Source organism: Lynx rufus, unplaced genomic scaffold, assembly GCF_022079265.1.
Source record: "Lynx rufus isolate CCGP_SWC_20201006 ecotype Redwood Valley unplaced genomic scaffold, mLynRuf1.p SCAF_4, whole genome shotgun sequence".
In the NCBI taxonomy this organism is placed as follows: domain Eukaryota; kingdom Metazoa; phylum Chordata; class Mammalia; order Carnivora; family Felidae; genus Lynx; species Lynx rufus.
In genome coordinates, this window is record NW_025814856.1 from 102,609,682 (window position 1) to 102,617,455 (window position 7,774).

The window sequence follows — 7,774 nt, forward strand, 5'->3', positions numbered from 1 at the left end:
ATCTCTAGTGATATTCTGTATTCACTCATTCTATTCATCATATCCTTTAACTCTTTGAGCATGTTTATAATAGCATGTTAAGAGTACTTCTATGATAATTTCAGCATCCACATCATTCTGACAGACTACTTTTAACTGAATTTTTTTTTTCACTTCGGGTCATACTTTTTTTCCCTTATTTGTATTATAGCAGGTTTTTTTTTTTAATGTTTATTTTTGAAAGAGTGTGAGAGCATGAGGGAGGGAGGGGCAAACAGAGAGGGAGACACAGAATCCAAAGCAGGCTCCCGATTCTGAGCTGTCAGCACAGAGCCCGACATGGGTTCAGTCCCATGAACTGCAAGATCATGACCTGAGCCGAAGTCAGATGCTTAACTGACTAAGACACCCAGTCACCCCCATTATAGTGGTTTTTAAAAATGTATACTGGATGTTGTGGGTGAGACATAATTTATGGATTATGCTATTTTCTTTACTGAATTTTGAGTTTTTCTGGATGACAGTTAATTCATAGTGATCCTTAGATCTTGTAGAGAGGTGGTTCTCAACCAGGAGTAATTTCTCCCACCCTAGGAAACATTCGGCAATGTATGGAGATATTTTTGGTTGTCACAACTTGGAGATGATGATGGTATATGGTGAGTAGAGATCAGGAATGCTTCTGAACATTTTATAGTTCACAGATAAAGCACCCCACAGCAAAGAAAGATCTGATCCAATATTTCGATAGTCCTGAGGTTGAGAAACACTATTGTAGTTGTTTTAGACATTGTTAGAAAGGATATAGTACAGTTTTTTTCCCTGTTAGAGCATCTCCCTTATTCTAGGGCACAGTTCTTATTTCTAATGTGTGGCCTTTGTGGAATCTTCACTAAATGTCCAAGGTACTAAGTGAAGTCTCTCTGTTCCACTGTGACTGACTAGAACTCTAAATTCTCACAGCACTTTATAACCTCTTATATCTTCATTGAGGAATCACTTCAGCAACTGTTCTCTGGATGGACTCAATGAGTTTTACCCTGCTCAAGTGCAGCCTAGTGCTTGGCCAAAGTCATGAAGGGCACCTCCATGCAGAGTTCTGGGGATCCAACTTTTTGCATCTTGCCCATCTCAAGTCTCTTTCTCTTTAAATTCTAGCCTTTTAAGCAACTCTAAATTCCAAAGTTTGTCCCCTCTGGCTAATGAGACCACCACTTTCTGTACTTCAGAAAGTACCCTAGATAGAAATATGGGGTCAATATGAAGCTCACCCTACATGTTTCTGTGACCCTTCTGTCAAGGATCATAGCCCTGTATAGTTCGTTGTCCAGTGCTTGAAAATAATTGCCTCATATACTCTGTACAGTTTTATAGTTGCAGTGAGAATATTTCCCATACCAGTCATTCAATCATGGCCAGAGTTAGATATTTCATACTGAAATTGAATGTCAACTCTAAATCTTAGGTTTCCTTATCATTCTTTGAGATGAATAAGATATTCTTTTAACCAGAAGTAATTCTTTGGTAATAGATGAAGATATAATTGTAGCTTCCTTCTCTAGAAAATACTAGAGAGGAACATTTCTGATCTACCTTCTTATTCCATTCTCCAAGGCCATTTAAATGCTGGCTAATGAGAACACACAAGCAATGCCTTCTTTTTACCGATGATAATTATAGCTATCTTATATTGTGTGCTTTCTATTGCCAGGCACTGTGCCAGTAGATTTACATACATTTTGTTTTATTTAATGTTCACAGCAGCCCTATTTCTTCTGTTTTACTTATAAGGGAACTGAGGCTCTGCGAGGTTAAGTAACTGGCTCAAGTTTGTAGAGCTAGTGAAGTGACAGAGCTGAAACAAAGGCTTAAGTTTGTCTGACTCTAAAGCCTTAAATGTATATCAGTCAGATCAGGCTAAATGATGTTCCAAACAACCCCTAAGTCTCCGTGGCTAACCACAGTAATGGTTTGTGAAAGTGTTCTTCTCCTTCCCAACACATTCCAATATGGGTTTGTTGGAAATGTCCCCTCATGCCATCCTTCCTGCCTGTGGCCCCATCATTCCCTGGGGACTTGGTGTTCTCTGCTCCTCTACTTCCTCAGAAGACAAAAAAGAGAATGTAGAGGATCAAGCTGGAGGATTTTCAGGCTGGTAAGTGGTCATTTGTGATCACACGCAGTTGGGCAGAAGTCAGTTACAGAATCCGTCTCGAGGCCAGGAAATATAATCTGGCTATGTCCTCAGGAAAAAAAGAGACTGGGTTTTGGTGAAGAACCAGCTAGTCCTACCATACTATATTAACCCAGATTCTCCCCTAAGTTGCTAGTTGGGAAGCATTTATACACCTTGCTCTAAATGCAGTTTTTCTAATATGTGGAATTTAAGAAGCAAAACAAATGAACGCAGGGGAGAAAAAGAGAGGCAAACCAGGAAACAGACTCTTAACTGTAGAGAACAAACTGATGATTACTGGAGGAGAGGTGGGGGAGGGGAATGGGGATGGTGATGGAGATTAAGGAGGGTACTTGTGAGGAGCACTGGGTGTTGTATGTAAATGATGAATCACTAAATTCTGTACCTGAAACTAATATTGCAGTGTATGTTAACTAGCTGTAATTTAAATAAGGATTTAGGAAAAAAATAAAATACTTGTATCTTAAAAAAATAAATAAATGCCATTTTTCTAGGCTGGGGCTTGGTTTAGTATCACACATTATCATCCTTGAGGTTAGTGAAGTTAACACAAATCATGTCCTGAGACAAGTAGGATCTTCAGAGATCATGTATCATATTGTCCCTCAGAGGGGCAATCATAATTATCGATATCCCCAATTTTAAGGGATACATTTTTATTCTTTATTTTTAATACTTTAATCTATAGATGGTATCTACATTATTTTAGTTAGGGCACTACACTTGCTCTCCCATCATTCCCTCCTGTCATATGCTGCTTCGACCTGGGCTACTGAGGAGTCAATGCCTTGTTTTCTTGGTCTTTCTTTCCTTGTCCATGTGTCAGGATTTCAGAATGGTATCTTCCAGTGAAAGCTGAGAGTCTGTAAACACAAAATGGGTGTCAGGAACTTTCTAACTGTCGTGAAAGCAACATCAGTGCTAAATTAACAGCCAAAAAATAATCACCATTGCTTCTCAGCCTTTTGGCTAAGATCAAGTATAGTATTTGTTCTTACCAGTTTAATATCTGGTATGTCCTCTGTCCTAGGACAATATATTAAGTGGATTTTTGGAGCAGGGAGATGGAACAGGAGCTGGCTCTGTACACACCATGCATCAACCTGGTATCATGATACTTCTAGGAAAGGTGCACCCTGTGGGGTTAAAAACCATGAATTTGAGGAAGACACTTCCAGAAAGGACGTGTAGGGTCCTTTGGGAAATGGCAGCAACACAAGGGACACCAACAGTTAACTTAGAAGCATATCGGCAAAGCCTTTGGTCAGGTTGCTTTGCTCAGTCCGCCTTTCTTTTGATTTGAGTACATCCAAACCATCTGTTTGTTTGGAGTATTTGAGCAAGTTCCCTGAATTTCATTCCAACTGCACCTGCCCTAAACCTGGACCTTCTTTGCCCTCCTGATGACAACACATCTAACATTTCCCTGTCTTTAATATCTTTCCTCCTCATTCATCCTGCAGAGGACTGCCATTATCTTTAGGTCTTATTCTTGCTCAGACACTTTTGGCACCAGTGGCACATTTCTTTCTCCAAATCACAGCTCTACCTTATATCTCTAACTTTGTGTCTGGGTTCTTCCCTCATTCACCCCCTGATCCAGTCAGACTGGTGACCTTTGTGTTCTAGAACTTGTTCCATACTGTTTCGCATCCATGCCCTTATAAATGGAGCTCCCAGTATCTGGGAACCTCTCATCTCTCCTCCTCAAAGTCCTAGCCAGTTTTCAGGGCCCAAGTGAAAATTGATCTCTTTTCTGAAGTCTGCACCCATGTTTCTGGTTAAACAAATCTCTCTCTTTCCTGTGTTTGTGTAGCACTTTGTACTGCTCACAGTCTGCTTTGTGTCTCATCTTCTCTGCTGGGCCACAAGAGCCTAGGGAGCAGATGTTTTGTGAACCTTCCTATCCACCTCCTGTAGTGCCCAGCATCACACCTTGCTCAGCAAAGATGCTTAGAAATGCTTATTGGACAAAATTAAAAGCAGACTGTGACATCAACTGTACAAAGACCTTTTTCTCAAATTAATCTGGAAACTAAAAATAGACTATCCTCAAAATGATTAGATAACATACTTGAGATAAACTACTTATGTACAACCTAAAAGTGCATTTAGATGGACTCTCTTTAAAAAAACAAAACAAAACAAAACAGAAACAATCCCTTCAAAAAGTTAATTTTCTAAATAGATCTATAGTATTTTTTTTAATGTTTCTTTTTGAGAGAGAAAGAGACAGAGCATGAGTGGGGGAGGGGCAGTGAGAGAGGGAGGCACAAAATCTGAAGGCTCCAGGTTCTGAGTTGTCAGCATAGAGCCCAACATGGGGCTCGAACTCACAAACTGCGAGATCATGACTTGAGCCGAAGTTGGACACTCAACCTATTGAGCCACCCGGGTGCCCCTATGGTATCTTTTAATGGTCTGCATTTCTCAAAGATAACATTAAATGCTCTAATCAGGTAGGGAGAAAGATTGGAATTATCCCCATAAGAGGTATTCCGATTTCCAGTTTCCAAAAAGGCATCTGAAATGATGGGTATCGAGTGTGCCCGGGATGGCACTACTGCTGGTGACTTCTTTGGCAATGTCCTAGATACAGTTCTGCTCGTAGGTTGGCTCTGCCCAGGAAAAGCACAACTTTTGTTGGAAAGCACAACCGCTGGTGCAGCATCGAAACAAGTCGTCTATATGAGAGAGAGATCCTTCAGAGAGGATGTGTATCTTCATCAAAATTCTAACTGCATTGAAACTGTCACTCAAGGAGTTAACATCTGTGAAGAATAAAAAATGCAATGGAGAGGTTTCAGGCAAAGCATGGGGAGCCTGATAAAATTATCAGTGAATTAAATTCAGACAGATGGCTTTAGAAAGAAATGAAGTACACAAACCTTATGTAGAGTATAATGACTCTCACTCTGACAGGGGCTTTGTCAACAGGGTAAGCACTTTTTTTTTTTAAACTGGATTTTAAAGCAGTTGGAAGTCAAATTCTTCTCCTTTTCTGAGGTGTTATTTAGTACTTAAACAACAAAAACAACAATGGTTTGTAAAGCCACCTGGATAGCCTCAGACTCTGAAGCTCCGGGAGGAGCTGCACAGCGTGATAGAAGGCAGAGGGTAGGCGTCACTACTGCTGCTGCTTCTTACTCTCCTCAGACTCCCTGCCCACATCAATAGGTCCTTGGCAGCTAAAATATTTCTACAGAACAGAGGCCAATCATTAGCTCTGCTTACAACAGCAGGATACCAAGGGAAGCTTCCAGCCATTAAACACACACATGCAGACGAAAGACACAAATACACTGATTTCTGCCTTTTAAAATTTCAGTTTTTACCATTGTTTTTGGTTGAATTAAAAAAAAATAGCTCTTAGAGCACCCCACTTAATACTATCATTTTACATTTAGACAAAAATGGTGCGAAAATAATACGTTATTTCTCTCTCAGAAATTCTTTTTCCTTATGGTTTTTATGTTATCTTCATGCATTTGGCCCCAGGAGCCCCCTCTTTCAGGTGACTGGCCCCAGCATATTCATGCTTGGACGCCAAAGTCCAGGCTGCTTCTTAGCAATGGACTTTGCCTTTGTTCCAGACCAGATGTTCTGTTTCTCCCTGGTAACAGTTTGCATTGTGGTACCTTATTATACGGTGCTCTCTGGAACTGGTGCCAGGGTAGCCTCCAAATCAGCCAAGAGCAGCGCTGAATCAATGAGACAGCTGGCGGCCTCCCGAGGGAGGGAACGTTTTTACCTTTTTGATTCATGCAGTCTCCGCTAGTTCAGATCCAGGATGCCATGAATGATTTTTCTTAGCGACAGGTGAGAACAAAAAAGCTTTGTAAACCTAATTCAATAGAAGCTGGAGACTCGGTGTGCTATTGATTAAAGGGAGAAGACGATGAAGAGGAAGTGTACACACAGTCCAGTTGCATTTTCCCCATAATCGACTTCTGTGCTCTGGCCTGTGTTGGAGCTGTCAGCTTTGCCGGGAGGAGAGGCTTGAAAATCAAGAGTATTGTGTCTGTTGACCTCAGGTTAGGATTTTAATCATGTCTCTAAGATTGCATATTATCTACAAAAACAAGAAGATTACTCCTTTTTTTTTTCATTTTTCTAGCTATAAAATTCACTGATCTATTGCTAACTTTGCTAAAAATTTAAGGTGACTTTAATGGGCTTGTTGACATCATCTAGGCTTTAATGTTTGGGATGTGTTTATTTATTAGGGCTATGGATTGGGGTAAATATCATCCACATTTACACCCAAGGATTACAACTCAGTGTGAGTTCTGGCCCTAGGTCCTACACATCAGCACACTTATTGAGTGAACAAGAACGCTAGTCCTACCCTACTGTGTCTCCCACTGCTCTGTAAAAGCAGGCCAGTTCTTGAGCCATTGTAACCAGAGGACCATTAGATGAGATGCCACAGTACCTGAGATCTCTAGTCCCAGTGTGGTGGAGAGGAGAAAATGAGACAGTAACAGAAGTCAGAGACCCTGTAGTACATCATCCCCATCAATCATGGCAGACTTGTTGGCAACATGATGGATGACACCCAAACACTGACCTTGGTGGGTCAGCCTTTGTCACATAAGTAACAGAATAAGTCAACACAGTGGGTCTACCTACCATCAAATAGGAGCGATAAGCTGTGACTACAGCAGAGGGAAAATGAACATTAGTGTCAAATGTTGTCTATATTTCTGAGCCAGAAGTAGCTGGTATCTTATTGTTCAGGCATTGAATTGGATGGGATATTTTAGGAAGCAGAAAAAAATCAATGTTATCAAGGCATGCTTGTAGCATTATGAGTTTTCCTCTTAACTAAGCTATTAAATAAGACAGTAGTGAGTCTGTACAGTATACATTCTTATAGAGTGAAAACTATTATAACATAGATGACTTTAAACCTGAATATTGGCTCATATACATGCAGTTCAACACTTAATTGGTGACAGATGGTTTGGCTTGGGGATAGACATAATTTAGTCTGGGAATTCTGGTGACTTTCCCATGGTAGTCTTAGAATTTGTCTCTCTAACAATCTTCCAAAGTTTCACAGTTATAAATGACCTACCCCAAATCCCTTCTCTGAGTTTAAATATTCCTTGATTGGTCTTAGAAAGTAAGGAGAAATTCTCAATAATGAGCAGCAGGACATGTGGAGGGCTTGACAGCTACTGAAGATAAAAGAATTGGCGAAGAGATTATGATACACTTGCTTTTCATAGGAGTGAGGTTAGAATAGTTTGAAGCAAGACCTGCCCATTTATTTTCCAGATGGCTTTGTGCCATGTTGTAAGAAATTCAGTCAGCTTTATCATTGAGAACCACTTCCCTAAGCTAGTGGAATCACTGAAAATCCTGTCTCATCTCTTTTGAAATCAATATTAAAAAATCAAGAGACCCAGATATCGAGTGCTTGTCTCCCCTTCAAAGTCAAAAACTCAGGTTGGCGTCCTGAGGCATCCAGTCAAGGGGAGCCAGTCAGGTGGTACATTTACTTTTAGGGTCAGAACTTGCATATTTCCAATCTAGTTAGTTCGGGTTGGCATGTACTTTTCTTGAAACATCTGTGTGCTTACCACTGTGCCA

At 40.5% G+C, this 7,774-nt stretch overlaps 1 non-coding gene across 1 annotated transcript; it reads left to right on the forward strand.

The window, feature by feature from the left end:
• Nucleotides 1-3,125: 3,125 nt before the first annotated feature.
• Nucleotides 3,126-3,316, forward strand: LOC124525269 (U2 spliceosomal RNA). Its single transcript, XR_006965476.1, has one exon. It is a non-coding gene; the product is annotated as a U2 spliceosomal RNA (small nuclear RNA).
• The last annotated feature ends 4,458 nt before the right edge of the window (nt 3,317-7,774 follow it).